Source organism: Mirounga leonina, unplaced genomic scaffold (assembly GCF_011800145.1).
Source record: "Mirounga leonina isolate KUSES-001 unplaced genomic scaffold, KU_Mleo_1.0 Mir_151, whole genome shotgun sequence".
In the NCBI taxonomy this organism is placed as follows: Eukaryota; Metazoa; Chordata; class Mammalia; order Carnivora; family Phocidae; genus Mirounga; species Mirounga leonina.
In genome coordinates, this window is record NW_023270377.1 from 46,045,263 (window position 1) to 46,059,262 (window position 14,000).

The 14,000-nt window shown below is 36.5% G+C and overlaps 1 protein-coding gene across 1 annotated transcript in view; it reads left to right on the plus strand.

Annotated features, from left to right (window-relative positions):
* Positions 1-4,441: 4,441 nt before the first annotated feature.
* ZSWIM2 (zinc finger SWIM-type containing 2) overlaps positions 4,442-14,000 on the plus strand; it is a 56,952-nt gene continuing 47,393 nt past the window's right edge. The window contains exon 1 of the mRNA XM_035007572.1: positions 4,442-4,737. The gene's annotated coding sequence lies outside the window, so the exon portion shown is untranslated. The remainder of the gene's footprint in view (positions 4,738-14,000) is intronic.

Sequence of the window (14,000 nt, forward strand, 5' to 3'; positions counted from 1 at the left end):
TATTTGAGACAGAGAGAATGAGAGAGAGAGAGCACATGAGAGGGGGGAGGGTCAGAGGCAGAAGCAGGCTCCCTGCCGAGCAGGGAGTCCGATGCGGGACTCGATCCCGGGACTCCAGGATCATGACCTGAGCCGAAGGCAGTCGCTTAACCGACTGAGCCACCCAGGCTCCCCAGAAAGAGAGAGTCTTAAGCAGACTCCGTGCTGAGCGCAGAGCCCAGTGCAGGGCTCCCTCTCACCACCCTGAGATCACAACCTGAGTGGAAACCAAAAGTTGGTGCTTAACCAACTGCACCACCCAGGTGCCCCCTAAATATTTTTTTACAGTAGTTAAGCCTGTTTCTTAATGTTGTTAAAAGAGACACTTTAGCTTCCCATTTTTGGTTTAGATGATGCCTCTGAATTAAAAACCAAAATTGTATTGGATGAACATATTTCTAAATGTGTATTAGCCATTGATCTAGTGCTTAAATGAAACAGTATTGGCACAATTAAAATTGAACAGAACAGTCACTAAAACTAGGCAACAGGCCTAAAAAGCTTATAAATGACCTTCCCTACGACATTACCCCTTTTGGCCTGGTTCACATGGCAGTGGTTCTTTAAAAAGTTATAACATAGTAAATATATACAATAGCAATTATGAATAAAATCTGAGAAATTCAATCTTTTCTATGATTTTAAACATCTAGATGTTTAAAATCACATAGACCAAGCATTTAAACATTTGACTATTCTAGGCGCCTGGGTGGCTCAGTCGGTTAAGCGACTGCCTTCGGCTCAGGTCATGATCCTGGAGTCCCGGGATTGAGTCCCGCATCGGGCTCCCTGCTCAGCGGGGAGTCTGCTTCTCCCTCTGACCCTCCTCCCTCTCGTGCTCTCTGTCTCTCATTCTCTCTCTCGCAAAAAAAAAAAAAAAAAAAAAAATCTTAAACATTTGACTATCCTTTCATTTTATCTAAATGTTTTGACATTTTAGAGCAGGAAAATTAGGAGTAAGAAATAATGGGACTAGGGCACTGGGTTGCTCAGTCATTGAGTGGCTGCCTTCGGCTCAGGTCATGATCCCAGGGTCCTGGGATCAAGCCCCACATCAGGCTCTCTGCTCAGCGGGAAGCCTGCTTCTTCCTCTCCCACTCACTCTGTTTGTGTTCCCTCTCTGACTGTCTCTCTCTCTGTCAAAATAAATAAATAAAACCTTAAAAAAAAAAAAAAGAAAGAAAGAATGGGACTAAAATGAACCAAGCAGGATTTTTGAGTAGATTTTGAGAAACAGCTAATAGGCATGTAAATGAATATTTGTGCTTTTTAAAAGCAATGGACAATCTCCAATATCTATTCTAAAATTTGAATAGTGATTTCCTACCACCTTGCCTCCAATCTTCTAATGTGGTTGATTGAGAGGTCATTTAGAGATCAAGAGTACTCTGTTAGGTTAGCTGTAAAATGTACAGCAACTTCCACCAAATTTCCCAAACTTGCCTTCAGTGGGATATGTGTTCCCTAGTTGCAGAATCAAACATAATACCCTTATAAACACAGCAGTTCTGCTGAGTAACCAAACTTAACCTCTCAAAACAAAACATTTCTATTAAAATAACTTGTTTGGCATATCATTAGGGTTGTACTATTATTAGTTCTAGGCAAACAGATGTCTTCCTGGATGAAATCCAAGCCAGGCATCTTTTTTTTTTTTTTGGCAAGTGGGTGATATGTTAAATTATACTTTTTCCAGCTCAGTAAGCTTTTAGCATTAGAAAGAGATACAATCTTGCAATTCCATTTGACTTGAATTTTTAATCTACTCTTTTATAGTACATATTACAGCAATTTGATTCCTTACAAATGCAAGATAGTAAATTCCATGTTTTCTAAAAATGTAGATATACTAGTCAATGACATAAAAAAGTTCAAAACCAAAATATTTATAATTTTAAGAGCATCAATATCCATTCTTTTATAAATGAAAAATATGTGTTAATATTATGTCTAAAATATCCATAGTAATGTCAAAAATTAAAGCATCCTTCAGCAGTGCCACCATCTGTAAGGGACTTTAAAATGTACTAAACACTTATACTGAAACTTTTTCTTTTATTATGAAAGTGAAAATTCCCTTTACTCTTTTCCCATATAAATACATGTTTTAGCAATGCTTTCCATAGTAAAAGTAATTTAAAAATTTTCCCCTATTCAAGTTTGTAAAGGTTGAAAAAAGAACCATCGCAGAAACAACTACTTTTCCCATTATACATTTATACCTTCTTCCTTTTAGTAATAAGAATCCCGCTGAGCACACTGTTACACAGCTTGATGTCATATTTACTAGCTTCCCTTGCCACCACCAGTGGTTATATGACCATGTTCTGACCAGTGGGATATGATCAGAAGTGATGTGTGCTACTTCTGGATCATTTCCTTAAACAGAAGTTGCTTTCTCTTTTTTTTCTTCTTCTATATCCCCTTTCCTCCTTCCTGGGGACTGCTGCCAATGAGCTAACTTTGGCAGTAGGAAACAAGAAACAACAAAATATAAGGAACCTCAAATTCTGATTGATCTTAGAGGCCACTGTATATTTAATTCTTTGTTGTAGCTGTTTAGTCTATTTGATGCATCATTTTTTATGATGTGGTTAATTAGTACAATGTAATATGCAAAAAAGATTTTAGATGTCATATTATTTTGTCTGGTAACAGTCTGTTTGTTATTTTCAATCCATGTGGTTCAGGTAGGGAATACCTCATCACCAAACTTTTCTACAGGGATACCAAAAATCCAGATCTGATCACTCAGGGTATTGCATTGTGCTGACCATCATGAATGTTTCATGGCTGGATACATGGCCTGCATCAGGCCCATAAAATCTCTCCCAGCTTTTTTTTTTTTAAACTATCAGCAAAAAGATCCATCTTCTCCTTCAGAGTTTAAAAGCACTAAGTACTAAGCAAGTTTGGATTATTGATGCTCTCTTGGCCACCCAAGTGGGGAAAATCTTCTTAGAAATAAATGCAACACTAAGAAAGCCAAGAGAGGAAGAAACAGGGGTATCTTGATGATATTATTTAAGCTCCTGCATCCAGCTGTGCTAAAGCTACATGCATTCTGGGCTTCCTACTTTTCTGGGCCAATAAATTCCCCCTTATCATTAAAACTAATTAAAGTTGGATTTTTTATAATTTGCAATTAAATAACTCTAGTCATAGCTGTTAATTATAGTCATTTTAATTGACAGAAAATATCAAGTCTTTTAATCTAAAAATAGTTCTTAACTTCAAAGTATCCCCATGTTCCCAAGAATATCAGTAGGAGATTGTTGCTAGTCATCTTATTTTACACAATCATTCTGGCTTATTAAAAGCTAAATCTGTGACATTTTCAACCTGATGGCACCAACTCTGATTTGCAGTTTCAGCCTATTCTCTGCTGTCATCCAGACATACAAATACTCTCTAACACATAATGCCATAAACAAATAATTATAGTATATAGAATATAATTTAATAATATTATCATTTGATTTATACTTCTTTTGGTAATATGTAGTACCTCTATCCCTCATTTTAGGTAATGAAAGAGATATGAGATATATTTGGAAGAGAATTTTCAAACTAAATTATATAAACATAAATACATAATTGGGACCTATTTTTGTCCCAGTCTATATGGAGTGAACAAATAATATATAAATTCAAATAGGCTTTATTACAAATTGGCAACACAAATTCGTTCCACTAAGTTAAGATTTGGAAGTCTTGGCTACCTCTAATCACTGACAATTCATTCAAGAGAAAGTATTTGAGCACTACTCCAGGCAGTGTTCCAAAGATTCAGAATACTGCACTGAAGAAAACAGTCAAGCTCTTACTTCTTAAATGGTGGATTGAGTTTTCTTACATGTATTGAATCTCCTCACACCATCTGATGAGAGGGTTCTCTTCAGGATTCATCCAATCACAGTCAACATTGACTTGAATGCCTTTCTATATCATGAATCCTGAGGAAGAACTAATGCTTGCTTGGACACATATACTAAAATTGGAATGATACTGAGGAAGAACTAGAGTTACAGATAGTTGGCCTCGTTGGACCACTCATACCACCTGAGGCCTCTGCCAGTCTCTACTTAGAACCTTCAAACCTGGGGACATTAATCCCACTGTCACTGTTTATCCAGTCTAGCATAACATTCACACCCTTTACTGACCTTTCCTTTCATCTGATACCTATCTCAACACTTCTTCAATTTAACTGCCAATGCTTTTGTCTTTCCCAATGCTTTCCTTTATACACGCTGGAATTCTTTTTTATTGTTTTGTTTTGTTTTGTTTTGTTTTGTTTATGTAACAGTGAATATTATTTATGGCAGAAGGCAGTGTTAAGCACGGATTTAAGTCTTTGTTGTTTTACTGAGCACAACTGGTCGCATAACAATGTGGTATAGGACAGATGGGAATGGAAGTTTTGATATTAGCACTATAACTCAACTATTTGCACTCCTTTCAAGTTTATGCCAAAAATCACATGGTGATCTATTATCAAAAAGTATATTTTAATGATCTATTAACTTCTTCAATTGTTTTGAAAGCAAAGAATTAGAAATGCCTTGACTTTCAAAAGGATTTGTTTTTGAGCCATTAGAGACATTCTCTTTCTTATCATCAATACAAATTTTCTTTTTGTTTGGTGTTCCAGGAACTTTCACACCCTGGGATGATGAATACCAGATTGGATATAAGGTATGATTTTGTTTTCTAAAATGAGAGAAGTTTGGTTACAAAAGGAAAGTGGGGGAAAAAAGACATGCATGATGTTTTAACTGACGTTCTCAGGCCGATTAATATTAGGAAACAGTAAGTATAGGAGGTGAGTATGTGGACATTGAATCTCTTAAAATTCTATGCCCATGAACTTTGTAAAGTTTTTGTGGACTTCAAGAGTGCATACATCAGTTTGAAGATTGCTGATCCACTGCCCCAGAAGTCCCACGTTTAAGTCAGCTGGCTTTAGCAAACACTGAGTAACATGTTCTCTTGCTCCCCTTTTTTTAATATCCATAGTGCATCAGAATGTAGTCCACAGTCTGTATTCACTATCTTCACTTTCTTACCTCCTACTTATTTCTCAGCCTACAGTAAGTATAGACGGTAATTCATTCACATAGCTCCACTGAACTAGCTCATGTAAGAGTCACAGACAATTTCCTAATTTACAAATCCATCTACTTCTTTTATTGCTCAAATGGCTGGACTTATTTGCAGTATTTGACCTTAATGACCACTCCATTTTTCTTGAAATTCACTACTCTCTGGGCCTGCTGCTTTATTCCTGCTTTTCCAGCCTGTTTTCCAAGACCCTGTTATACTGTTGGTCCTAAAATATTGTTCTGCAAGGTTTCTGCTTTTTCTTTCATTGAACAGCTCCACCTGGATGATCTAGTTTACCTCTCTGGCCCCTCCTACATCATAACTTCTGTAACTCCAGCTCAAACTTTTCCACCAAATGCATCTGTTTTACAGCCAGTGCTTGTCAGACAGCTTCACTTTGCTGTCTGCTACACTGCCTCAAAATGGTAAAATCTGAATTCATTATCCTTCCTGCCAAATTTGTGCCTCTTCCTGGAGTCTCAAACTTTAATGAATGCCACCACCAAGCCTTCTAAAGCCTTAGAAAACCCCAAGAGTTCTTCTCAATTCTTCACATTTTACTTCTATGAGTGACCAAGTCTTATTGATCAAATCTCTTACACATGTATCTTCTCTATTCACATCTATTAATTTGTCCTTTTAACAAGCATTTATTACACACCTATTATGTTCCAGGTACTATTTTAAACATAATGAACAGAATGTAATGTACATTCATTCTGTAATGTACAGAATGTTCCTTGTATTTTTAGATGTGTGTGTGTATATATACACATACATATACATATGTATATATGTATACATATCCTCCACTTTAGATTTGTAACATATAAAATTTCTTTAATCTAAATTTTTAAGATTATTTTGCCAAAAAAAAAAAAATAAAACAGATCAATGAAACCAGGAGCTGATTCTTTGAAAAAAAATTAATAAAATTGATAAACCCCTAGCCAGACTTATCAAAAAGAAAAGTAAAAGGACCCAAATAAATAAAATCACAAATGAGAGAGGAGAAATCACAATCAATACCACAGAAATACAAAAAATTATGTAAGAAAGTATTATGAAAAATTATATGCCAACAAATTGTACAACTTGGAAGAAATGGATAAATTCCTAGAACCATACAAACTACCAAAAGTGAAACAGGAAGAAATAGAAAACTTAAATAGATTAATAACCAGCAAAGAAATTGAATCAGTAATCAAAAATCTCCCAATAAACAAAAGTCCAGGACCATATGACTTCATAGGAGAATTCTACTACATTCATAGTGTATTTTTTTTAAAGATTTTATTTATTTATTTGACAGAGAGATAGCGAGAGCAGGAACACAAGCAAGGGGAATGGGAGAAGGGGAAGCAGGCTTCCTGCCGAACAGGGAGCCAGACGTGGGGCTCAATCCCAGGACCCCGGGATCACAACCTGAGCGGAAGGCAGACGCTTAACAACTGAGCCACCCACGCACCCCTCTACTAAACATTTAAAGAAGAGTTAATACCTATTCTTCTCAAACTATTCCAAAAAAGTAGAAATGGAAGGAAAACTTCCAAATTCATTTGATGAGGCCAGCATCACTATGATACCAAAACCAGACAAAGACTCCACTAAAAAGAGAACTACAGGCCAATATCCCTGATAAACATGAACACAAAAATTCTCAAATACTAGCAAATCAAATCCAACAGTACATTAAGAGAATCATTCAACACAATCAAGTGGGATTTATTCCTAGATGGCAAGGGTAGCTCAATATTGGCAAATCAATCAACGTGATACACCACACTAATAAAAGAAAGGATAAGAACCATATGATCCTTTCAATAGATGCAGAAAAAGCATTTGACAAACTACAACATCTATTCATGATAAAAACCCTCAACAAAGTAGGTTTAGAGGGAACATACCTCAACATAATAAAGGTTATATGTGAAAAACCCACAGAAACCATCATCCTCAATTGGGAAAAAAGAGAGCCTTTTCCCCAAAGTCAGGAACAAGACAGAATGTCCACTCTCACCACTTGTACTCAACATAGTACTGGAAGTCCTAGCCATAACAATCAGACAACAAAAATAAATAAAAGCATCGAAATTGGCAAGGAAGAAGTCAAACTTTCACTATTTACAGATGACATGATACTCTATATTGAAAATCTGGAAGACTCCACCAAAAAATTGTTAGAACTGATACACGAATTTAGTAAAATCACAGGATGTAAAACCAAGGTACAGAAGTCTGTTGTGTTTCTATGCACCAATAATGAAGCAGCAGAAAGAGAATTCAAGGAATCAATCCCATTTACAATTGCACCCAAACCACAAGATACCTATGAATAAACCTAACCAAAGAGGTAAAAGTTCTGTACTCTGAAAACAAACATGAAAGAAATTGAAGATGACACAAGGAAATGGAAAGATATTCCATGCTCATAGATTGGAAGAACAAATATTGTTAAAATGTCTATATTACCCAAAACAATCTACACATTGAATGTAATCCTATCAAAATACCACCAGCATTTTTCACAGAACTAGAACAATCTTAAAATTTGTATAGAACCACAGAAGACCCCGAATAGCCAAAACATTCTTGAAAAAGAAAAGCAAAGCTGGAGGCATCACGATTCCAGACTTCAAGCCATATTACAAAGGTGTAGTGATCAAAACAGTATGGTACTGACACAAAAACAGACACATAGATCAATGGAACAGAATAGAAAACCCAGAAATGAACCTACAACTATATGAGCAATTAATCTTAGACAAAGCAGGAAAGAATATCCAATGGAAAAAGATAGTGTCTTCAACAAATGATATTGGGAAAACTGGAGAGCAACATGCATAAGAATGAAACTAGACCACTTTCTTGCACAATGCACAAAAATAAATTCAAAATGGATGAAAGACCTAAATGTGAGATAGGAAAACATCCAAATCCTATAGGAAAACCCAGGCAGTAACCTCTTTGACATCAGCTGTAGCAACTTCTTACTAGATATGTCTCCTGAGGCAGGGAAACAAAAGCAAAAATAAATTCTTGGGATTTCATCAAGATAAAAAGCTTCTGCACAGTGATGGAAACAATCAACAAAACTAAAAGGCAACCTATGGAATGGGAGAAGATATTTGCAAATGACATATCTGATAAAGGACTAGTATCCAAAATATATAAAGAACTTATACAACTCAACACCAAAAAAGCAACCCAGTTAAAAAATGGGCAGAAGATGTGAATTGACATGTTCCCAAAGAAGACATCCAAATAGCTAACAAACATATGAAAAGGTGCTCAGCATCGCTCATCATTAGGGAAATGCAAATCAAACTACGAGATATCACCTCACACCTGTCAGAGTGGCTAAAATTAACAACACAGGAAGCAACAGGTGTTGTCATGGATGCAGAGAAAAGGGTACTGTCTTACACTGTTTTTTGAATGCAAACTGATGCAGCCACTCTGGAAAACAGTATGGCGTTTCCTCAAAAAGTTAAAAATAGAACTACCCTGCAATCCAGCAATTGTACTACTAAGTATTTACTGATTTGAAGGGATACAGGCACCCCAATGTTTATAGCAGCATTATTAACAATAGCCAAATTATGGAAAGAGCCCAAATGTCCATCAACTAATGAAAGGATAAAGAAGAAGCGGTATATAATGAAATGTTACTCAGCCATCAAAAGAATGAAATCTCGCCATTTGCAACAACGTGGATGGAGCCATAGAGTATTATGCTAAGTGAAGTAAGTCAGAGAAAGACAAATACCGTAAGATTTCATTAATATGTGGAATTTAAAAACTGAAACATGAACATAGTGGGGGAAAAAAGAGAGAGGCAAACTGTAAAACAGACTCTTAACTATAGAGAACAAACTGAGGGTTGCTGGAGAGGGGGTGGGTGGGAGATGGGTTAAATAGGTGATAGGTATTAGGGAGGGCACTTGTGATGAGCCCTGGGTTTTTTATGTATGTAATGAATCACTAAATTCTATACCTGAAACCAATGTTACATTGTATGGTAACTTACTGGAATTTAAATAAAAACTTGGAAAAAAGAGATTATTTTGCCAAAAATAGAAGGGCTTTAATATTATCAGTTCACCTAAAATGTCTCTGGTCTCTTTCTGTACAGTATGGAATAATTTAATATCCCTAAATTTCTATAGTTTGTATTGTTGGGTATTGACTTTTTATTATGTGATTAATTAATATCATGAGTAAATTGACACTGAAAGTAAGTCTTTTATTATGAAGAAATAGCATGAACAAGTGGAATTTCCTGTGAATTTTGAGGAAAATTTTCAAAGAAAAATTTCAGATTATAACTGAAAATTACTTAGTGAGAGACTTATAATACTTCATTAAAGTCAAAATACATTGCCAATGAATATCTCCCTATTGCCTGTGGCTAAAACTTATTAAAATATTGACCACATTACAAACTACCCAAAATGGCACACTTAAAACATTTTTATGTACTGTAATTTAAAAAATACTTCAACATGTCATTTTTTCCTTTAAAATGTTAACTTTTGTGGGGTGCCTGGGTGGTGCAGTCAGTTAAGCATGGGACTCTTGGTTTCAGCTCAGGTAGTGATCTCAGGGTCATGAGATGGAGCCCCCGATTGGGGTTGGGCTCTGCACCCAGTGAGGAATTGGCTTGGGATTCTCTCTCCTGCTGCCCCTGCCCCCCATGCGCTCTCTCTCTCTCAATCTCTCTCGTGCTCTCTCACATGCACTCATTCTCTCTCTGTAAAATAAATAAATCTTTTTTTAAAATGTTAACAGTTGTGGGACACCTGGCTGGCTCAGTCAGTAGAACATGAGACTCTTGATCTCGGCGTGGAGCGTACTTAAAAAAAAAAATGTAAAATGTTAACAGTTCTATTAAGCAAAAAATTTTTGCATACTAAGGAAAATAGAACTCATATGAAATAACTTTCATGAATATTCATGTTTTTACTATTTAATATAAGATGAAGCTTATGTTCTAACAAATCAAGGTCATGCCAACACAAAGCCAAAGCCTCTGATGCTACATTGGGTAGTCAGAGAGGGAAAAATAAGTTAAAAATATCTAACTTATGAATTACCCAACATGTTCTCTTAATAAGAAAGCTTATCAGTCAACATGGTACTAAGCTAGTCAATTATTGCTCATATCCTTTAAAGCATATTTATAAACTAGATAACACAAGGGGGAAATGTTATACTTTTGATCTTTCTATTGGCCGAATGTCTTTCATAACTTACTGACTGAAAACCCAAAATACAATGCAGGAAACATACTCATTGCTATCATTCCTGTGTGTGATTGTTTTCTTTTTCTATTCTCTTGATGTAGATTAGCACCAAAGCTTAACTAATTTAATCAGCTGACATTAATTTGAATAGGTACAATAAAAATGAACATTTGGGTAGACAGTAATTCTTATAATACACAAGAGATTATTAAATCTAAATGTCACATCATCATCCTTGGAAAGATAAATAAAAATAGGTTTGAACAAGCAAGGATTTAATCCTTGGTCACCCAACAACATTCAAATTCACAGTGTTATGCTGACATCTAGTGGAATGAAAACAAGATCCAAGTGCTGCTGAGCTCTTCACTCTGCTTTTTACACTTAACCTATAGAATAAATAATACAAATACACACGATACACATATTCTAAATATATGACAAAAGACAATATAGCTTTGGGGCCAATTTGGTAAGAAGTTCCTTAAAAGCAATCAGATGCTATTAGATCTCAAGTAATAAAACTTCACCAAATTCTATGAGAATTAAATTGTTTAAAAGTAGCCATGGAGTTTATTTTGACCCACGTTTTTTTACACACCAACCACATTTTAAACTTTTATTTGCATATTTTAAAAACTGTGCATTCCAACAATTAAAATCATCTGAAGAAAAAAAATGGCACTCTGATTAAACCACATTGTAGAGCCTGCCTGACACCTTGGACCAATTTAGTTTTTACTGGTCATCCCCACCCAGCTTCTTCCTTCACCAGATTCTCTTCCTTCCCCGCCAGCCAGACAGGCAGACGGGAGAGGAGACTCCGTGTTTATGGTCAGTAGTTGAGATTCTTTGATGAGAAAAGGGGCAGTAGCCGTTTAACTTGATCTACGCTCTTCTCATCTCACACAGTTAAACAGCTCACAGAAGTAAAGTAAGAAGGCGATGTTTGTGGAAGGTACAGCGCATATGGGCGGCCTCATTACGATTCGCCTGCTTGCTTCTCTGGTTCAGCCGTTTCTTTTGAAAGCGTTTCTGTCTTCCTCAATTACGATTTATTGAATTTCTCGGTCTCAGCCATATCGTGTTCATCAGACATGGTTGCAGAGGAAGCCAAGTCTGCAGGGTAGCGGCTGCAAGTCTATCAGAGCTTTAAACGAACGTAGTTTAAAGAATCGATGCTTGTTAAGACGAAAGTGGCCCGTGGACCCTCTACACCCATTCTCCTTCCCCCGCAGCAAATAATTTAAAGCATTTGGTTGATTTTCTGTGTCTATTTTTTTTTTATCTTCAAACAACTTCTTAATTTTTCATTTACTTCCCACAATGGAAGCTAAGGATTTAACTTTTTCTCACCTCTACCTCACCACACACGGTCACCCTTCCCATTCTCTCATTTTCCCAAACCAGTTCTATCATGCTTTCAGTTAGGTCACTATTCGGTGTGTTAAAATGTCATCAGTAGGTAAACACCAATCAGAGTAATGCTATGATTAAATTTCAAATTTCTGTACAGTATTTTTATTCCTAGAACTGATAATTGTTGAGGAAGTATTTGTTTGCCCCTAAGCCTGGGTTCCCTAGAAAAGAGTACCTAAGGTAAAACTTACATGCCAGCCTTTTACTGGGGGGTGAAAACCTTAGAGACACAGGAATAAAGGGAAGGAGAGAGGGGCAGGAAAATATGAGGGGCAGGAAAATAGTGCAAGCGTATATGAGGGAGTGAATAACTGAATCAGTCTCCATGTGATATCAGGTGCAGCTGATTGCTCCATCTTGCGGGACCATCTTCAGAGTCTGTATTTCAGAAGGACTAGAGTGGGGGCAGGGAGGCAACTTATCCACCAGTTCTGGCCTCCCATTAGTCTTCCCAGGGATGTTAAAGTCCCAGCATTTCCAAACCCTAGTTGTAATGGTTTGCCTGTGGTTTTACCGGGTTTAATATTGAAAATCCCACCTGCCAGAAATCCTGCCTCAGTTCTGGGCGAGCCAGGATGGTTGGTCACCCAAACGACTCACACCTAACAGCAACAGATCAGCCTGAGGAATGGAAGGCTTTGGCTGAGGTGCTGGCAGGTTGGACCCACGTTAGGAAAAAATGCCCAATGGCCACCAAAAAGAGTTGTGACCAAGATAACCTGAGATGGTTATATTAAAGGTCTGTGACAGATTATTTCTTAATTTTCTGTCCCTTAGGATTCATTCACCTAGAAACTCTGAATATCCTGCCAAAAATATCTTAAAACTTTTAGGCACATCACATATTCATTCTATCAATTTCATTTTCTTGAAGAAACAAATCTGCTGGAGTTGTCTGAACTGCTCCAGTCTGGACTATTTTTCTTCTTCTTTTTATCCGGAAGATTCCTTTCACCTATATCTTCTGTTAGATTTCCTGTGTAGTGTAGCCCATGTCTCTTTGTTTACTTCTGTATTTTGGTAGAGCACATACTCTAGTAGCTTCCTGAGGAGGGACAGATTTGATGGAAAGTAAGTATTTTAAAACCTTGTATGTCTGAAAATGTTTTTATCCTATCTGCATACTAACTTTGGCTAGGGATGGAACTCTAGGTTTGATATCACTTTTCCTAGAACTTTTAACACATTGCTCCATGCCTTAGAGCTTCAGTGTTGGTGAGAAGTAAAAAGCAATTCTGATTCCAGGTCCTTTAGTGTCTCTATCTCTCCCCACCCCCATCCAAACATACAATATAGAAAATTCTTCTGTCCCAATGATGATGAAATTTCACATTTCTGAGCCTTAGTGCTAGGCACTCAGGGACACCACATAAAAGCATACAGATGTGCTTTGCACAACTCCACCTATGTATACAGGGTGCCCCCTTGGAGTGGTTCAATGCCCAACCATTACACCTACCTTAGCAGATTGGTTACATTTGATGAGCCCTTTCCAGTTGGTTAATTCATGCCTTTCAGTTCCAGAAAAATTTTTTGGAATTATTTCTTTAATGTTTTCTTCTCCTTTCTTTGATCTATTTCTGGAACTTCTTTTAATTAGATATTAGACCTCTTGTACTATGTCTTAAGGTATTATCATCTCACTTAAACACAATCTCTTTGTTTCTTGGTGGTGGTGGTGGTGGTTGTGACTTAGGTTTTGTTGTGTTTTTACTGTGTTTGTTTTATTTGGGGAGAGCTTTCTTCTGCTCTTATAGTCCTCTTAAGTTTTCTTCTGTCTTATTTTGAATAACTAAAAGCTCTTTTTTGTCCTCTTACTATTTCTGTATTGTAGCTTTTTGTTCTTTTTTATTATTTCAATAGACTTAACTCTCTAAAAATTTATGTGAAATGTTTTATGTTTTGTTCCCCCTGCAGAGTCTCTGTTTCTTCCTCAAAGTTTTTTTTGCTTTTGGCTATTTGATTTCTATTTTTATGTTAAAGACCTCCCTTACGTTTCCTATTTTATGTTCATATTTACCAGTTCATTATTGAGTGGGTGATGGAAAACCTTAGTTCACAACTCTGAGTATGTAAGTGGGGCTTGTTGACTCTATCACTACAAGTGATCTAACCAGGCCATGTCATTGTCATCGGGAAGCCCGTATTGTATTGTATTGTATTGTATTGTATTGTATTGTATTGTATTGT